Genomic DNA, 21,110 nt, shown 5'->3' with positions numbered 1-21,110 from the left:
CCCATCTACTGTCAGATCTGAAACCTCAGAGGAGCTGGTGGAGAAACTGAATCTGATGGTAATTCACTACTGGAAACACTGACCTACTGTAGTTTGCCTTTCATAACACCTGGACTTCTCAAATGCTGGTGCTGTATTGAAAAGTTAATATGCAACTGGAGAATTTTTCAGAAAATTTTGGTTGAAAAGATAATGCTTTTTTTGTCCTACTTTGCATAATTTTCCAGATGTGATCCTTGTGTAAAGACAATGTTTTGTCTCTATGTGTGGAAGCTTCCTTCTCACATAAGTCACAAGCAGTCATCGCTTGTATTGTTGAGATGTTTACATGAAGTGTAATTTAAACTTTCTGCTGCAAAGGAAAACATGTTTCTAACATGAGAGTGAACCTCACACTTGAAAAAATGACCTCGTTTTGATTAATTCTACATCCAGGCCATGACCACCTGGGCACTTCCCCTGCCCACATGACTGCACTGTGGATCCCAGGGTTGGCTTCAGTTCTTTTGAGGGGAGAACTCAACAGTTCCCTGTAAGGTTGTGGGGTTTCCCATATAGCTGCCTTCAGAGTCACCCTGTGTGCCCCATGTGGGGGCACTGATGGGGTAATTCTGTGGGACCAGTTTGCTTCTTAATGACTACTCCACCCTTGAGCAGCTTCTACAAGAAAAAATAGCAGTTTATGTCATCAGAGTTGCTAAATAGGGTATAAATTGACCTCTATGTGCTATACATATTTACCCATTGTATCTGGATACACAGAATAATCCAAGGCTCATTTACATCTGATGTTTTCCAAGGACCTACTGCTGAATGGTTCGCTTAAGCCAATATGGCATACTTATTACTAGTTAAAGTAACGATTTAGGTGGTGTTTTATATATTACTAACATGGCTGATTTTAATGAAATTTAAAAAAACCAAACAGCCAGTGAAGATAAATAAAGCTAGTTGAACAATGTACACTTTATTAATTTTTTAATGTTTTTTCTTGAATAGGAAGGTGGTTTAACTATCTGTTGGAAAGGCAACATAAATCAGTTCACATCCCACCTTGTAGAAGAAGAGAAAAGATGTGTCTCTAGAAGGAAAAGCAATCAACAGAAGGGGTGGAGAAAAAGAATAAATCAGGATGGTTTATGTTTCCTTCCACCTTGTAGATTGCTTTTCCTTCTGTAACCTCCCTCCTTCTCCCCCTTCCTCTGTCCTTCAGTGACAATATAGTTTACTTTCACATATGACTTCTCACAACATTTGAATGTGTTATAGAAGCATAGTTTACAGAATGTGCTAAGTGTTGTGCTAAGTCTCTCTTCATTCTAGACAGGGAAATGTCCAATTCAGGGGAAATTTTTGATCAATAATTCACATTGAAATTATGCTTTGCTACGGGTCTATGGACAAGAGCTAGATGATCTTTGTTTCTACACTGTCTGAATCCCAGTGAGGTGGATGTACTGCTGTGCGAGTGCAAGACCACACTGATGGTGTCTTCCAAAGAACTTTGTAGACTTTGTAATGGATAGAATCCTAGTCCAAGCCATAAACAGTGAAAGATTGCATTGCAGATTGTAACTGCTAATATGTCTTCTCATAGGACTGGGACAAAAAGTGGCATTCTACACAAGGACAGCTTCAATCTAAACACCTAATCCTAACGTTTAATTTGGAATGTCCATTAGGATTAGGTGTTGAATCCTCATCCTTTTACAAAGTGTTGAAAAACCTGTTTTGAAGAGAATTGTCACCGATATTGTATTTTTTTCTTTTTTGCAATCTTCATTTGAAAAGATAGTAGGGTTCCAAGTCTTAGTTCTGTCTCTGATTTTTTAACAATGCATGACAGCTGCAATACTTCTGTTCTAGTAAACAGTTTCATTTAAATTTTGATAAGAGAAATGCAACATTCACGTATGTCCCTTGGTGTAAAACGATAATAAAAACTTTTGCTCTGTCTTCATAATCCACTTACAAAAAGTAGTGTATGATAGCTCCCCCCCAGCTATATGTTATTGGTCAGAAATGCATGTTGGTGTTGCTGTGAGGAAGGATCTAGGGCTGCATTGGTGTGCAAAGTTAAGGCCCACAGTGATGGATGAACCTGTGCTAATACATCTCGTAGAAACATGAGACTTGTTTCAGAGGGGTGAGTGCAGCCAATGAAAAAAAAAAAAGCAGTCTGTGGAAATTTAGAAAGAGGATGTCAGTCAGACTTCAGGTTTCCTGAAAATCATTATTAGGTTTGCCTTGCTCAAGCAGTGTAATCAACAAATTTCTGATAAAATTTTATAAATTTGCAGGTACCACCCTAACAGATAGAATATGTTGGATGAGAAAATCTGGAAAGGGAATCCAAGCTTCCTTAAGAATGTTTTGTACTTTAATTCATATAACAGCTTCACTTTTCAGTCCTGTTTATTGAGAACATATTTCACAAAGCTGCTTAGGTGATATCAGGGTTTTATGTTGAAATGTGAACATAGCTGCTGTACTGTGGCCTGATTTACTGAATGTCCATGAGGACAAGCAAAAACAACATCACATTTCATGGGTGTTTTTTATGGATTTTTTTTTTTCCTGTGAGGTAATAAAATGATCTACAGTGAAGCCACACACAGGATTGCAGAGTTTTGTCCTTTGTTATAAAGCCTAAAGAGTTCTTTTACTCCAGAGTGAAGATTTCTGGGTGGCTGATGATATTGGTGCAGAATGATGTATTAATCTTTGCTCTTAGATTAGATTTCAGGAGCTCCATCATGGGAAAATCTGTTAACTGGCTGCTATCAGTGACAATTGTTTGTGTTTCCTCTGGGGCTCAGCTTTTGGCATCATCATCCTAATCATATAGGTTAAATCTTTGAATTTATAGAAACCAATTTGTGCCCTTGTGCCCTATTTTGTCTTATCTTCAAGTTCTTAAAACATTTCTAAATAAGGCTGAATTTAACTTAGAAGGAGGTAAGTGTTTCTATTCTCATTTACACATGGACTAATTTTGACATGAATAAGTTTTCTGATGTGTGTAAGGATGGCAGAAGAAGTATTGACAGAAATAGGGAAAGATTGCAGATAAAAAGGAAAAGAACAGTTTCCATATCACAGACACCTGAAATATTAATTTGTTTGACTTTTTCTTGCAGAAAAGAGCAATATGTTTAAGAGAAAATATGGAGAAATTAATCAAAAATGTCTTTTTTTCCCATTTGGCATCCAGAAAACCCATATGGTTTGATTGGTTTTTTTAATTTTTAAAATTTATATTGAAAAAATAAGATACACTAGAAGGTAATAAATATTTCCATTATGTATTGTTAAAAAGTTAAATGATAGTGTGGGTTTTTCAAAAAGTATTTAACTCTTTCTATCACAAGAACTTATGCAGATAAGTACAGAGAAAGAGACACCAGAGACCAAAAGAATATTTCTTTTATTTTTTTCTTTATATGCTTTCAGAGATAATACATAAATTACAGTAAAGCTAACAAAGACCAAGACCCTTTGACATTTGACACAAGAGCCTTTTCTCTTTAATTTGGCATCCTAATAATGCTTGGAATCCCTCTGTTCAAGCAAGCCAGTGGCAGATGCTTTATTGGTGTTTCTTGTTTCTCCTCTGGGGCTGTACATTAGGTTAAAGTATCACAAATAGCTGCTATTAAAGTGTGAGTCACAGTACCTATAATTTTTCATGACAGCCAAAGAAAATGTGACATGTTTAGGAAACTCTGTCACTGATGCTAACACTCAAATCTTCAGGCAAATGTTTAATGACATACTCAACGTATTGTGCAAACTCTACTATCTACCAAACAAAAGGTTACTACCAGAGAACTAAAAATATTCAGAAATGTCACTAAAAAATAAGAGTTCTTTTCTTCCTGATCACTGAAGGCAAGATAGAAATTGGACTAATATGCGAACTGTAAAAAAAGAGGCTTTTTACATATACAAATATTTTTGTTTAGCTGCTGTAAATACTCTGTTTCAGCATATCTACCGTGTGTGGAGATGTGCATAAGCATGGCTTTCCTATTTTGATTTGATTTAAGCAGTTTTCTGGCACTGAGCATCCAGTTCAACTTTTTATTCTACTCTAAAGGAAAGTAGGAGTGCATATACATATGAATACACCCTCTGAGATGGCAGGGTACAAAGTAAGAAATCCTTTCTGTGAGCAGGGCAGTGCTACTTGCAAGATTCTTAGTGAGATTTCATGGACTCATGGCTCACTCCCACTTAACTTCTTAAACTAGACACTATGCAGTTATTCAATCCTTATGATTACTGTTAGAAATGGGGCTGTTTTAGGAGTTCCCAAATCATAAAAAATGCACTGGGAAGAGCTATGACTTACACAAGTAGTGCAAAGTGCTGCATTTTGATCTAAAAGTCATAGGACAAATGTAATACTCCAATATAAGTTTATGGTCATTTAAAGTCACTTGGGAATATCAGCAGTGTGAAGGAGATTATTATTTTGTTTCATCCACAAAGACCAGCAAGGCTGTGAACAGTAGAAGTTTAGAATACATCTGGCCAGGGAGCTGGACTATAATGCTGTAAATGGCTGTGTAAAATACCCTCTTGGCTTCCCCCTGTTTTCCTGTGGGGTGCAATTGATTTTGCCTTTCACTGGAGAGTAAGAGTGTCTGATGAGGAAGCAGACATGGGCTTTCAAACTGTTCAAATGTATGATGGGTCTTAATCATGGTATTATGACAGGTTAAGGGTTTAAGCCTGCACAGTTTAGAGATGATGAAGCTGCCTGGGGATTAGAACTCACTGCAGCATATGAGCACCTAAATCAGGGTTATAAGATTTTGGACCAGGAGGAAACGTAAAAAAAAAAAAAAAAAAAAAAAAAAGCAAGAGCAGAATGCCCTGTAGATTAAAGCAAAGGAAACAGTTTCATACATTTCTTGAAGGTTGAGGATTACCGATCGATTTCTTCATCTCCAGAGAAAGGGATAAGGGGTTTCCATGTTTTAATTTAGATGGGAATAATATCACCTGTGCAGAATTCTCTCCTTTAGGCTGTGTCTACAGTTCCTGTGACAGGGAACACAGCAGCTTTCATTGCAGTACACTTATAAGCACACTCCCAGGGGAAAGCTAGGGCCTTCACCGCAGCAGTCAGGGCTGGGATGAAGCACATGGTGTTTCCACCAGGTCTAAGTGGGCTGCTACAGCAGGCTCTGCTTAGACAGTTGTCTGCTTTGCTGTGTTTTTAGTGAGCACAGCTGAGCTGTTAAGCCACCCAAAAAGCTGTGTGAGCTGAGATCTGTGTGTGAGTTTGGGCTCTCACGCAAAGCACAATGTGGTGTGCTCTTCCTCTTACATGTTTCTCTGCCCTACCTGGGCACCTTCCTGGGCCTTGTATCCTTGGTGTCAGAGTTACTTCAGTGCAAGGGATGCTGGTTACCAAAGGGCAAATTTATAGGAGATAACAACTGTGATATTTTTCAGCATGGTTTTAACAGTAGGTCCTGTGGTGTTCTCTTGCACACTGTGGGTGTCTATTTCCAGATAAGTGTTTTGGGAAAATTATCCCCTCTGAGCTCTATGTAGCTCACACAAAGATATGAGAGGTCCAGAGGAAGATAGGATTTAGGATTCGTCTGTCTCCTCAGCATTTCCTATTTACTCATTTTACAGCATGATTTCCTGAGCACTAGATATACACTTTTTCACTTGGCCAGGGAGAGCACATCAGGTAGCCTCATCACAAAAATAATTTTATTTCAGTCTGGACAGGTAATGGCTGTAAAAGCAGCTGAGGAGAGAATAATTTCAGGCTGAGCACAACTACTTCAAGGAGATAACAAATGACTTTTGCAGTGGTAGTTAGAACACAGTGTACAAAGGGGAGGGGAGGAAAAAGGAGGTATTTCTTCTCTGCATTAGCATCATGAGAACTAGGAAGAAGGATGAAGGCACAGACCATCTTCAAATAAATGCAGAATTCAGGATTAGGCCTTTTGCCATATTATCAGTAAGTAATATGCTTAATGACAGAAATTTGCTTTTTAGCAAAAGGACAAGCTGGAACCTGCAGATCTGATGCTGGGCAACCACTTTTACATGGTAATTGGGGTTGGGACTTATGATACATTTTCCTAACTAATTCTATATTATCTGCACATGAAAGTGTCATGAAGGTGCAGTCATGAGTGATGTGTCCCAAACTGGATCAGAGAGGCTAATCTTACCCTTTGCTACAGTCTGAAAAGTTTAGGAATCTAAGAGAAAAAGTGGATAGTATAGGCTATTTGGTGCAATAGGCATGTCTTGAAGGGTGTAGCAGTTATGCAAAGCAGCCATCAGTATGTAATTTTCAATTATTTTGAGAAAATGCAAACTACCCCAAAGCCCCTCCTAAAACGGGGGTGATAAGGTGATACCTTATGCACACTTGTACAGAGGTGCACTTCTGGTATTAACGATGTCTTTGCAAGCAGCCAAAGAGGAGCACTGGGACCCCAGGAAGTCCTGGAGCTCCAGTGTTGTGCTGCACACAAAGTACAACCAAGGAAGATTGGCAGACATTAGAGAATTACTGTCTGAGCTAACATCAATGGAAGCTTTGATGCAAGCCTCTTTCAGGGAATTACAATAAAAGGTAGAGTGACTGAAGTTGAGGCAGGCTTAAACAGGCATTCAGATACAGTTACTGATAGAGATAAGAGACTTCAGGATCTTGAAAGCAAAGACCTGAAAAATAGATAATTTGGAGAATTGAGGAAGAAGAAATAACACTGGGTTGAAAGAAATCCCAGACCTGGCTGACATAAAGAAAGAGGAACTCTTCAAACAAGTGTTAAATTCCTGCAAAAGGAACTTTGGAGCAAGAGAGAGAGAGAGATTCTGGATATGTGTAGGTGGGATACCTCATACAAATTGTAGAGAACTACGGGCTTTTGCTCTAATACCCCTGGCTTTTGCACAATTCTGTATACCAGACCATACAATTGAAAAGATAACACTTAACAGGAATGATTAAACTGAAAAATTATAATCCCACTTAGATTCTATGATAAATGAGCACAGAGTTCAGCGAATAAGAGGGGGAGCATTGATTAGAGAAATAGGATGCCTAGGACTTACGTGATACAAAGTGGCGAGTCCAAAGAGCCAGGACACTGAACTTGAAGCTTCCCATGGAAGGTCAGGGAGCTGAGTGTCATGCTGCAGTGCTGGGCCAGGAGTTCCCTACCTCTATTTTACCTGGGAGCCCGCAGCCAGCTCTTCAGGACAGAGACACACTTGTTCTTTTTAATAGCACCAAGCATGGCTCATTTCTTCCTGCAAAAGTATGACAGCTGAGAGTAGAGAAAGGGATCATGTCCAACCATAGCTACCCTCCAATGAGGAGACCTGAGGTATTTCAACCTCACTTTTCCCAACCCAGAAGCACCATTCCCAGCACTGCTTTTCAATCTCCTATTAAAAAGTCATGGTCCCAGGAGCAGTGATTAAAATGTTAGCCCTTCACTCCTGAAGAAATGCAGGTAATTTTAGGATACAGGTGTGTTCCTTCTTCATCCTGTTCTCTGGCCCAATAAATCCTGAGTTTTGAAGGAAATCTGAATCCCCTTGGATGGAAGGAAAAATTGCACAAGTTTCCCTTTTTTGTATGAGAATGTGACAGCCATTAGGCTAATACACAGTAGGATCTCCTATTGCATTTCTGACAGAAAAGAAGGTTTGGAACATTTCTGTTTTATGGAACATGTAATTCTGTTGCTGTTTCAGACATAGTCTGAGAATAGTCTGCTTCTAAGGGTCTGGCAGTGCGACATCTGGCTTATATGCCAGTAATAATTTACACCAATGTAAATAATTTAAAAAATACTCTAGTTAACCCAAGGTATACTTACACAGCGACTACTTGAATTGAAGGTTTGTGTTGTTTTTACTAAGTACTTTCTAGGTTTGGGAAGATTTTTGGGTTTTAGCAGCTTAAAATCGTTCCTTGATCCTAAAAGTTCCATTACCACCCTCAGACTTCAGCAAAACCAAAGAAATCACCATTTCCTACACTTAGAAGGGTATTTTGATGGGTGTTAAACAGGGTATACCACAGAGGTGTAAGCACAGACTGTATATCATTTGCAGTTAATTATTCCTATCTGGGCAAAACTGGTGGATAAAGTGATTTTAAAAGCTCAGACTGCACACTAAGATTAACAGCTGATATTGAAGTAGTTCAGACCCTGGGTGAAAAACAACTAGGAAAGTTTAACAGAAATAAATGTGAAGGAATATGTGAGGAAACTGTAGATGACTAAAAAGAGCAGGACGAAAAGCCTTACAGAAGCATTAAACAGAGTAAGGGGTTGACTTGCAGTTCTGTTAAGTTTCCTGGCATCCCAGCAAATTTCAAAATCAATAGATACCTGTCTTTAACTGACTTGTGTGAGAACCCCAGGATTGGTTCAGGGGTCTCGTGTGGTGGTAAAGTCTCTCCTCCAACCCGTGCTTCCAAAGAAAAACTCTGCAGCCTCTTGTTGTTCGGTCTCAAGGCAGTTTATTGCGAGTTATCTAAAAGATTGTCTTCTTGGGCTGCGGCTGCTTTGGTCTGCGGCCCAGGCAGAGACCCACACACTCCTGACACCCTCACTGTCCGGTGTCTTCTTCTTCTCTCTCCCCACCCAGGGCTGCTGCTATCTTTTATATGATACATTACGTGTTCCATGTTTACAGTTTTTCTCCAATACCTACTACCTATGTTACAAGGTGCTTTTCTACTCTAAACCAATCCATAAGTGCCAGCATCACCAAGAACATGGAGGCAAGGAAGAAGAAGGAGGAAGGACAGGATCAGCCCACTTTCCTCCATCTTAGAACTTCTGAGCCTCCTGTACAAAGTAAAAACCCCCCGTACAGGTGTTAAAACCCCCCCGTACAATACAAAAAAATTTTCCCCTCTATTTTGTAGCTACTTCTACTATACTATCTAACCCTTTGTGACTGCTTGTTCCACCTTCAAAGTTGGTAACTCATTCCATGGCTCAAACTCAAAATCACAGCTGTTTCCAGCTGCTTGCCAGGGTCTAAAATGCTTCTGACCAAGGCCTGGAACCTCAAAAAATGTCTGAGGGACATTTTGAGTTGCAGCAACTTGAAACCTAATGAAGACAAATTTGATTTTGCCTCTCATAGCCGTGTCTACTTGTTCTATATTGATGCTGAGATATTCACCAACATACTGGCTAATAGGTTGGACTCTGCCTGGTTAGTTAGTGGAAAGCAGAGAAACTGTTTCCAAGCGCATTAATTAGTAGGTAATATATTAAGAAGTGCAATTGTATGAAAGGTGTGCCATTACTCAGTGATGTAAAGGAAGTCTTAAAAGGACCCGAATTAAGTGATTTAGAGATGAGTCTTGGATTTCATGGATAATGGGAAAGCATTACAAATATTAGATCAATAGGTATGGTTCCATTATAAAGCTCCTTTGTCTGGAGTCAAAGCTAACCACAATTTGCGTTTTCAGCATATACTTCTTTTCTGTGATAGAATTGTCACTTTTGCAGAAGTTAGCATAAAAATTCCATCTTGCAGGTACAATATATTGCATGTTTGCAATAGAAATGAAATTTTAATGATGATTGCTGACCCACTTCTTTGCAGGCCACTGTAATGAAAGAAATTAGGAAAAAAAATGAAGTTTATAGAAAATCCAGGGTTTAGTCAATTAAGTCAAACTTCTAGCATTAGTATTTCAAACAAGTCAGGCTACTCACAAATCATTATATGAAAAATGTGAACTCAGTGAGAAAAATCTTAATCAGCTCCTAAGGAGTTTTTAGCATCTGCCTCCTGGGAAAAAGATATGACAAAAATTACATTTTTATACCAGCAAAAAAGTGCAAAAGTTTTAATACAAAGGAACAAGCCAATAATACTGTGAACTGCTAGAAATAAATAACTTAATCTTCTCACCATGGGCATTATTTCAGACATTTCCACTGTCTCTCTTTATTCACTTGCAGAGGACTTCTATTTCTCCATTTTAGCTATCATTTAAGCATAGGAGTATGTCATTGTCAAGTATTTAATGTAGAGTAGAATCCAGAAGAACAAAAATATTTGGAGCACTCACCAACTGTAAGTGCAGCTGGATCATAACACGTCCCTGTGCAAAAGACCCCAGTACCAGACAACCCAGGCAATTTATACATCTGTTCCTTTGTCAGATAATACTTCAACAGAATAAGAGTGCTAGAAGGCAGTCTTAAACATGACAGTCTTTTTTTCTATTTATGTCATTGATGCCACTAAAGAGTAATTAAATATGGATATAGCTGGGCTCTAAACATTTCCTCAGTGAGTCCTGGAGGGCAGGCCAAAAAACAGTATGGAAATATTTGGACTATTTTGCATGTAACTGATAAAATCAAGACCAGAACAAAACAACAAAGAAGACAACAATGAAATATTTAAGACTTTGTCAAGAGAGGAATGTTTTCTGAGCAGGGACACTGCTGTACCACCAATATGCAGCATGCTCTTCTGCACCCTGAGAGGCAGATGGGCAAAAAGCCAAGTTGTCCATGCAGCACCTCTAAAGATAGCATGTCTCATGCCTGCAGTCTGACCCATGAACTCACCAATTATCAGGACTCACAAATACAACCAGAAAAGCAAGCAAATGCTTTGGATTAAGAGCTCTTCCTGGAGAGCTCTCCTTATGGGCTCTCACTGTTCCTATTGTCATGTGTAATTTGGACACACGTGGCTCCAGAAACATCTTAGTGGGGAGGGTACACAACCCTGTGTGCTTCACATGTCTTTTCCTTGTCCTAATGAACTGAATATTTAGTTTTCCCATCTGCGTGATGGGAAGAGGAGAACAAGAGGCATTTCACTTCATCTGACGGCAAGGGTGGTGGGCTGCCAGTTTCAGCTACAAAGTTATTTAGTATGGAGTGAAAGCAGAGAACCTCACAGTTTTGTGATGGGAGTCAGCCACTGAGTGCTGCTACACCAGAGAGGGCAGTATTTCTTTCTCCCTTCCATCCTGAGGCTGACACCAGCTTGATGACAGGAGCAGTGACTTTGAGAGAGCAGTTGAGGTGGGAGCCCCAGTCCCCTAGGCAAAAGCACCCTGAGAGTCAGGAGGTATCTTGATCCATCTCTGTCCTTGTGCGACTGGAAGGGAAAGTGTCACCTTTGAGACACAATCTCTCATGAGTTTTTCCTCTCAACTCTTTAAGAAACATTCTTCCATCCTAAAATTGAGTCTGTGCAACATGTGGATTTACGATGTAGATTTACAGCCATGTGGATCTGACTGTAAAACTGTTGCTTTCTGGATACTGAAATTCTACCAAATCTTTAGCACAAGTAAAAGCAGCGTAGCATTGTTTTCCCATTTGCAGACAGGCTGAAACTGCACTTCTTTCATGCCATTTAAGACATTAACAAAATAAACTTTTTACTGCCTTGTCTTTAAAGCCACAGCATTCACAACAAGTTCTGAATCCTGAGCCAAGTAATTTCCCAGGGCTTCCTTCATGCCCCAAATCTCAAATTATCTTCTAGCCAGCATAACTGCTGTCATCAAGACTGATAATTTTTTTTGCTTTCAGTTCTTCATTTCCCTTACATTTCAGAAGCAGTGCAGAAATGCAGATGCAGGGGAAAACAAGCTTAATTTACTGTGGAAATAATGCAAGGTATTTCTTTCATGGATTATTCATTTTATACATTTATTATTGCATTTGAATGGAATAATCTAATTCTTTAACATCCACCTGAAGCTGCAGTATTTGCAGTTTGGTGCATTAGAAAGTCAGAGAATCCAGGGTACTTACTGCATAATTTGAGCCTCTTTGTCACAGATTGGACAGGTTCTTACCCATTGGAATTATGGGGAAACAGATAATTAGCAAGATCTTCAAGGTAGTTACTGGATGGGAACTAACTTCTAACTAAAGAGGGGGCAGTGAAAACCTCATTAGTATTCAAAATACTTTAACCAAGGGATGTCACAGACAGTCTGGGCATGAAGGGGACACTTACTCTTCCATCTAACTGTATAGCTACATAAAATACCCATATAACTGATAAAAGGCTATATTCCACACAAAAGAAGACAACCATTGAATAAAGAAGACGCTTAATTGTACACGTATCTTCCAGTGTTGGAGAGTCTCTCTTTAACTTATCTGCATCCCACAAGCCTGTTTTAGGGACTGAAATTATAATGAGTTAATGGATCAGTTTAATTCATATCAAAGCCAGAAAACAGCAGACAATTATTCATACAGTATACAGGATGGATGGATACAGGAGAAAGGTCATGGTTAAAATGATAGTTAATGCAATACCTAAAGATAACAAAAGAAGAATTTCTGGTGTTACAGTGACAGAGCTGAAGAAAACCCCACAAGAATAAGCATTAGAGACCTGGATGACTCTCTTCTCATGGCTACCCCAAGGTACCCTCTTTTATTTGCTTTGATATAATATCATTATGTGAGACAGATTATCTGGGCTAACAATTACAGACTGTTGCACAATTTAAGACAATAATTATCTGACATTTTGCTACAGGTAGAAAAAGGGATGAAAGCTTTGACTCAGTTTGACCATACGATTGGCCTGAAGAGGTTTACAGGAACATTTTCATTAGTATGGTGATATTTGTACCAGCAGATAGTTCAAGGCATAGAGGCTGTTACAAGGCTATTACAAGTTAGGTGAAGCATGTGACTGGGAAAAACAGCTTGGATTCACCACGGGCAAATAATACCGAACAAACCTGGTTGCCTTCTAGGACAAAGTAACCTGCTTGGTTGATGTGGAGCAAGTAGTGAACATTGCCAGTAAAGAGTAATTAAATATGGATATCTACTTGGATTTCTCCAAGATTTTTCATACTGTTTCCCATGGTGTCCTCCTGAAGACACAGACACATGAGGCTCTAGGCAAGTGGTCTGTGCAGTGGATGGGGAACTGGCTGCCAGGCTGTACACAGAGGATAGCAGTAAATATTTCAAACTGGCAACATGCCACAAGTTGGTTCCCTCAGGGATTGATATTGCGCCTGACACTGTTTCAGATTTTCATATGTGATCTGCATGATAGTATCAAGTGTAGACTGACAGAGTTTCCAGTTATATCAAACTGAGTGGGAAAGCGGACACTTCAGAAGGGAGAGTCGAAAGATGTGGATGGACTGGAAGACTGGGCTAACAAAAACCTTATGAAGTCCAACAAGAAGTGTATTATGTTTTCCCAGGTCTTGCACCTGTGAAAACATAATCCATGAGTGCAGCACAAGCTGGGATCTACCCAGCTGAGGAGCAGCCCAGTGGAAAGGGACCTAGGGATCCTGGTGGACAAGAAGCTTCATATGAGCAAATTGGGTTACTGTGGCAGAGGAAGTGAACAGCATGCTGGGCTGCATCAAGGGCATCACCAGCCCTTATGACATTATAAAAAAGTCATTATGCTATTCTATTTAGTGTTTGTCAGGCCACATCAGGAATATCGTGTTCAGTTTTGGTCTGTGCTACACAAGATATGGACAGGCTGGAGACCATCTAGAGAAGGGGTGACAAAAAGACTGCAAAGCTCAGTGTGAGGAAAGGCTGAGTGAACTGGTTTTGTTCAGCCTCAAGAAGAAAAGGCTTAAAGGAGATCTTAGCACATGTTCAAGTATTTAAAGGATGGCTATAGAAAAGATAGAGACCCTATTTTTCCAAGGAATTACATGGAAAAGAGGAGGGGTAACAGGTTACTTCAGGGGACATTCCAATAGGGCACATGTCAGAGACTGAAATGGTTCATGCCTTAAATATAGTTATAAAGGATTTTGGCCCATTGTAACAAAAACTGTATAAAGAGGCTACAATCACCATGGCCTAAGCCTCCCTGAAGACTGGAACTTTGGATTGTGAGTTAAGCTGCCTAGATAAGATAAAGGGAACACTACTGTTCAACCATCTGTCTAGAGAGAAGCAAACAAGTCTGGGGGAAAGGAATGAATCCACAAGAAAGCCAGACCCAGCAGGAAATCATCCCTGGCTTGGTTTGTGGTGGGGTAGACCACTGCCCAAAGAGTCCAGGTTAACACCCATCCTCCCTTACACAGACTGGTTTATCTGTGAAACCCCCAGTCCCAGGAAGGCTACATCCATGGGACATTCACGTGAGCAGCAGATGAGGGGGTTTAATAATCCATCAAACACCCCCTGAAGTGCTCCCCAGACTTGCTTCTGAGGCCTTGCTCCATGTGATGAAAAATTCCCCCTGCCTCTTTTCTATTTCTTTCTATTTCTTTTTTCTCTCTCTTGCTCCCTCTCTCTCATTATTTACTATTAAATAAGGTCTGTACTATTGACTTTGGTTATGCTCTCATTTGCACCCTAATTTGGGCAGAATAATTTCTAATAATTTTAAGAACTGTACTGTAGCAGCACAAGAGGAGCATTTTTCACAATGAGGATACACAGCCATTGGAATAACTCCCCAAGGAAGTGGCCGATTCAGCTGGACAGACTGTTGGGCCATCTTGTCTAGACTGTGTTTTTTGCCAAGAAAGGTTGGACAGATGATCCTTGAGGTCCCTTCCAAGCTGGTACTCTATAATTCTATGAATGACCATGCCTGCTCTCCACTAGCTGTAATCAAGGTCCAGGATCCATGTGGAGCTGCTAAAACAACAAAGGCTGAATGGTCTTAATTTTCTTGCTCCTACAGAAATGCTTCCAAATGAAACTGTTTCTAGCAACAGGCAACACCCCAAAAATGCAGGACCATATTAAATATAGAATTATAGCCAGCTGAATATTGGTGTGGCATATTTTTTCAAACAGTGGGGCTATAGGGGAAAAATGAATGGGCCATGTTTCCATACCACTGCCCATACTGTCACATACTAATCTTAATTTACATGTTATAATTTGTTTACTCAACATCATCAAAATTTTGATTTATGTTACAGTAATGTAATTTTGGACTTCAAGATCATCATGTTCCCCTGCCTCAGGCCAAAGACAAAGAACATTTGGTTCCAAATCACTAATAGCTTTTGCTCAAAGGTCTGACATAAAACAAATAAATATGCCAGAATGGCATTTATTTCCGCTTAGGTGCAACAAATAAAGCCCCACTTGTTTAAAAGGAAACTTCATATTATTTTGACATTAAAAGATCTTCTAAAGCTTTCTTGTGAAGCTACACACAGTGACCTCAGTAGAGGTAGACCAACCGCAGATAATTGAGTTCACAGATCTTGCAACAGATAAGACCTCCCAATTTTTAAATGTTTTTAGGTTAATGACTATTAACCTAATTATTTACTCATTAGGAGTGGCTTGTATTTACAGAGATGACCATTCTGTGTGCACACAAGCTCATGGGGAGTAATGCAGTTCCCCCCCTCCGCTTACCCAGCACCCCTTGGAGGCAGCTCTGCACTGGAGCAGGGCTGGGTGGGGAGGGAGGGCAGAGGAGAGGGCACTACGTTACTGCTGCAGTGGCATTGCTCGTTTCTCCATCTTCACTTCAGCTTTGCCATCACTGTCCACAAATAATGTAATAATTTGTATCCTACTCCTGTGAGGGGAATTTTTTTTTATATATAAGGACTATGTGGCGCAGCCAAGAGACAATTAAATTGAAGCAGCATGAGGAAGGCTGGTAGGTGATAGAGACTCCTAACATGGGGACATGGACTCTAAGGGTTTCCTTCTATCACTTGTACAAGATCACTACAGTTACTAAAACCCCAAAATTTAAAATATTCTGATTCAGAAGATATTGCAAAGTGAATTTATTTTCAGTTTTATTGTGGGATGTGAAGATAAATAAATCACTGGGCTGGAACAAAATGCTGCTTGTACAGAGACCAAAATTTTGATGATTACATTTATTGTGGCCAAAGAGTAGGGCAATCTGGACTATACAGATCTGGTATTTTTGAAGGAGTCAAAAGACAACAGAGTAAACTAGGAAAAAAATATTATTGTAAAACTCAATTTAGATTTCAAGAAGGTTTGTTATATAGCAAGGTATCAATGAGTTCACAGTCAAGAGAGAAGAAACTTTGTCCCTAGATGGTTTTTTTTTTCTTTTTTTTTCAGGGGTGAATTGAAAGAAGCTACCACAAATGGGAGAAATCCAACAGAATGGAACAAATGAGAAAATAAATAAACATATAATAACCAATATAGTTTGTGAAGTGACCATAATTGATAAGAGAAGATAATAGCATCATGTCTCTGGGAAACATATAATGAGAAGCTTTTAAAAAGTGTAGTAGGAACAAATGAAATCCCAGCTATAATACAAGCCCATAACTAGAAATGATAATGCCATTAATAATGGGACAAGAAATGCAGGAATGTACAATAAATAAATCCCTGTTCTGTTTTTGAAATTCAACTAGAGGAAGTTCTTATTTCACATGAAGATAATGAAGTACTTAGTTAAGAGCTGAGAAAGATGTTTTAAAACAACAGTGCTTGTATGGTTGATAATTGCTTCAAATCCGCTCGCCTGAGTAACTCGTACCTAAAAACTCCAGCAAACTGATCTTAAAAGAGTTGTCAGATTATCCAGGTGTCTCTAGCACAGGTAGTCTTTAGGCAATCAGACCTAGACAAAATAGTACTAAACCAAGACAGGATTCAGTTAATTATGACAAAAATTATGATTTTCTAATAATCTCAACTACATGTGTGGGAATAATTAATTTTGTTGGTCTGGCTAAGCTGGCTTTTGTAAGGCATTTGTCTTATTACTGCCTTCCACAATTAATGCCACCACATCAATGAAGTGTGCAGTAAATCGCTTAAAGTCATGGTAATAGACTGACCTATGCAACTTGGCACCAATAATCATCCATGAATGCATATGTTTTACAGAATCTTGTGTCATTCATTGGCACAGAAGTAAACAAAAATGCCACCACTGACAAAATGTTGACTAACATAACAATTGGGTTGACCACCCCCAAAACAAACTGAGGTGTAATACAGAAAATATGAAAGTAGAACAAAATATGAAAGGCAGATTTACAGACAGAGGTACCTCAATAACTGTGACTAAGTTTTTTAATTTACAGTCTCCTTGTTTTTTTCATGTGCCTATCCAAAAACACTGCTCAGAATATATCATCCTCCATCCTAAGCAATGAACAAATTGTAAAAGTGCTCTTTATGTGCCCCCTGCTCCCCTTCCCATGTTAGATAAAACAAAAAATGAAAAGGCAGCAGCCTATTCTTTTTGAAGGACTTCTGATGTGAGAGGTTAGAGTGATGCAAAAATCACAGGAAGCCTAAGGATTCAATCCCGAAAAGTTCAAATTTTCTCTAAGTTTGCAATCATTAAAGATAACTGAAGATGTTAATTTCTTGGCTAAAATTAATTTCCACAAAATGTAGCAGATGTCAAAATATCAATGGATTTTCAAAGCAATTGAAAGCATTAATGAAAAAGACCATTAATTAACCACAGACCTGTCTCTTCTGTTGAGGCTCAGGAAATCCAAGAAACTGAGGAAGCATCACTGGACTCTTCCATTACTGTTATATTCCGGCTTATCCCAGATACAGGGGAGAATGGACACTCTGTCTGATCTAATAGAAGCAAACTGAATTTCTTGTTAGGTTTTCTACCTCCTCAGAGTATCTATGTAATATTTCAATGAATTTTACTCCTAAAAAAGAAATGCAGATCAGGTGTCAGCTGAGATACCACAAGCTGTTTTCTGCTTTCCAAAGGGACAGGACTTCCTTCATAACTAATTGCACACCAAGCATGCAGCAAAGTAAGCTTCTTGGGAAGTAAATAACAGTTTAACTATATCAGGATTACATACTCCAGGGATTTAGCTGAAATAGAAGGATTTGCATGGTATGAAACTCCTGAGAAATCTCTCAACAAAACCATTTTTTCTTTCATTCACATGGTGTGTGGTCCAGCAGCTGCTACTTGGTGTTTGGATTTTATTCAACAACCCAAATTATTGAAAGACAATTAGTATTCTGAAAGCCAGCTACATTCTTCACAAGCTCTGAATAATTTTTTTAAGTGTAGTCTCTGAGGAAATCGTTATTCAGAAGGGTTAGGCAGTGCTTCTTTTATGTTGTTGAAAATCCAAGAACTCATGCACAGATGAGGATGAGACTTCTGTTTTCAAAGAAGTGATGCAAGTATATATATTTGCTAAGATTATTTATGCAGGATAACATGAAGGGATCTTTGTCTACACACCTTCAATTGCATTTTATTACTTGTTCTAAAATCTGTAGGCCTGGCAAAGTTGGTCACTAGTGCTTGATGCATTGGCATTCTTTGACAGGCCTGGGTAACCAGTATAATGTGGGCATAATTCACCTCCATTTGCTTTAGATCATGTGTTATTCTCCAGTTCATAGCTTCATAAAGCTGTGGAACAGCCTTTCTCTAGGAGAACTTTTGAAAAAAGAGCATAGTAAAAAGGATTAGGTGTAGCCATAAATATGATAAATGGCTTGCTAGAAACTACATTAAATAGCACTGATATCAGCCCAAAGATGAGTTCTGCAACAGTCTTTTTGCAAACCTTTTTGAGTGGATAAATGATTCACCATGTGCCTGCTTTTCATGGACATCATTTTACAGAACATCCTATGTCACTAGTCATTTGCACTCCAAATACAGAAGACTTGTGTGTTGCTGCTTGCCATTTCATCACACTTACTTCATTCTCCAGACCTCTCTTAAATTATGGGAAAAGAAATCAGATGTGGTACAAATTGTGCCTCCCACTCCTTAATCCATAGGAATAAGTAGGATTTAATCCATAGCATTAGACTTAATCCATAGGACTACTTAATCCATAGGATTAAGTAAAAAAACCCAAGAGGGACAAATAAAAAATTTATGGATTAAGTCCTACTTAATCCTATGGATCCATATTTTTTTGACTTGTCCCTCTTGGGTTTTTCCCCCCTCTTTTGTGGTTGTTGTTGGGTTTATTTATTTGTTTGTTTTCTTTTGTCTAATCTGGTCCAAGTTTTGCTCACTGTGCTTCTCTGCATCACAATCCCCCAAAGGGCAATTCTGGATATGTAACTTAGTGTTGAGTCCTTCAGCAATATCCTACATGCTTGAGCACAAAGTTTGTCCACATTTTAGGGAGTGGCTCTGTTTTCACAGTACTCCAGGCACCCTCATTGAAAACCTACCCAGCAGGTAGGTTCATGATTTAACTGCTCCCTGTCTGCACAGAATTATGCTATATGGAGTTAGTGGTTAGGACTCAGCCCACCACTGGATACAAACTACACACAAAACTTCAGAAAATCATATCTCCATCAGAAATTACTCTTGCTATATTTTTCCAAAGTTTGTGTCTTCTAAATAAAAACATCAAATATTGGTATGATATAGCTAAAGAAACTCATGTATTTTTTTAAAGATCATTTGTCTGGCAGTAAGTATCGCAGAGAAAAAAGAATGGAAAGGAGAGCAAGCGTCAATGATGAAACCTAACAAAACCTACTGATTCCAGATGCTTGTGGAAAAAAAGGTGTAGCAGGAAAGAAATAACACTTTCTTTGTCATTTACAGCTAAGATTTGAAAATAGGAACAGAACATCTACTGACAGGATGACTCTACTATAGACTATGTGGAGATTTTTATCTCTATGTTGCTTGCAGCAATACATCTCATTCAGCTCCTCAGCCTCACTGATGCACCAAGCTTGACCCTATGTCTTGGAAAGGTACTTGCTATCAGTCAAGCTTGTTTGCGTTAATGTAGCCCACTTTTATTTATCATAGTAATATACTTCATTTATATTTATTGCATGCTGCCTCCTTTAGTTGAGCTTCGACCTGAGATTGACCCAGATGTTTGTATATTGTACATGCAGGTACTGTTGCTTTTGTGGCTAACATTGACTGAAGAGCAGACCTGCAGAGAGACCTGGGGCCAGGCTACATGCAAAACACCCCAGTAGAACTGACATATCAAATTGCACTTAAATTCAGCCAAATTATTTGCAACATCTCAAAATTATTTTTAAATCTCAAGGCATTTATAGCAATTATTCAATGTAGAACGTGCATTTTTTTCAAATACTGCTTATAACAGATCTTACAGTTTGCATTGTAGGATTGAAATCACCACTAAAGCTATCTTGCCTCAGTGTTTCAAAGTAAAATGAGAAACCTTCATCCAGTAATGACAGTCTATAAAACCAGCAGGTTTTATTTGGCTTTGAATCTTTATTTGGCTTTATTTGGCACCTAGCATGCCTTCACTGATGTATAAATAAAGAAACCAGACATACTTTCATGTTCATGGCATTAAGCTACATGTGAGCAAGCCGTGTTGGTGCTGGCTGACCCCTCTTGCCTGGCATGTGATTCATTCCCTTATGTGAGAGCGCTGGGCTGGAAAGATGTGTCACATTAAAGAAGAGCAAGAAATGCTCCATGCCCATTCTCTCTTTTTGGAAAGGTTTCATAGCCTGCCTCCTGCTTCTTCCAAACTATGGATCTAACAGGACTATTGCTAGCAACAAAATCACTGAGACGTAAGGAGTTACCAGCTGGCAGAGAAGCTGTGCATGAATATTCCTTGTCTGTTACAAGTGAGAAGTAAAATGTGTTAGCTAAAATAATGGAGGTGGTTTATACTAGAAAGAAATATTTTATTTTATCCAGCCTCATCTCAATGCTACTTACACAAAATGGCAATTGTGATCTTTTCAATGTTTTAAGCTAATGCTTTTTTGTTTCACCTGCGGATTACATGACATACGCACATACATCAAGCCATTCCAGCTCAGTGACAAGTGGAAACCTATGGAAATTAACTAGAGAGACTCAGCTTATGGTGGCTATTTTTTAATATCTGATATTTGGTTCAGCTTGTGTCAAAAGTCACAAGAAAGAGGTAGGCTTTGAAATTAGGAGAACTGAAGCCATTTGAAAATTTGAATAGGATTTCCATGTCCATAAACTGAATTGTTTATGGATTCAGGGACACGGACAATATGGCAGAGACTGGAGACCACAAACATGAGGTCATTTATTAAGCTCATTCTCATAAGCTACAATGTTGAACATCATCTTTTTTTCCCCCTTTGTTTGGAGTTCTT

General features: G+C 38.9%; 1 long non-coding RNA gene across 4 annotated transcripts in view; it reads left to right on the top strand.

The window, feature by feature from the left end:
• The window catches only part of LOC115491077 (uncharacterized), a 40,756-nt gene that overhangs the window by 7,361 nt on the left and 12,285 nt on the right, over positions 1-21,110 (top strand). Inside the window, exons 3-5 of one of the 4 annotated variants that reach the window (XR_012052958.1) lie at positions 11,595-11,681; positions 12,372-12,446; positions 16,098-17,734. The exons of the other annotated variants lie outside the window; for them this stretch is intronic. This is a non-coding gene — a long non-coding RNA (uncharacterized lncRNA). Of the gene's footprint in view, positions 1-11,594; positions 11,682-12,371; positions 12,447-16,097; positions 17,735-21,110 lie in introns of those variants that run through there. 4 annotated transcript variants of the gene reach the window in all.

The sequence above is a fragment of the Taeniopygia guttata genome, chromosome 1A (genome assembly GCF_048771995.1).
Source record: "Taeniopygia guttata chromosome 1A, bTaeGut7.mat, whole genome shotgun sequence".
NCBI classification, from domain to species: Eukaryota; Metazoa; Chordata; class Aves; order Passeriformes; family Estrildidae; genus Taeniopygia; species Taeniopygia guttata.
The sequence above is the reverse complement of the archived record's forward strand: the minus strand, read 5'-3'. Positions and strand labels throughout refer to the sequence as shown.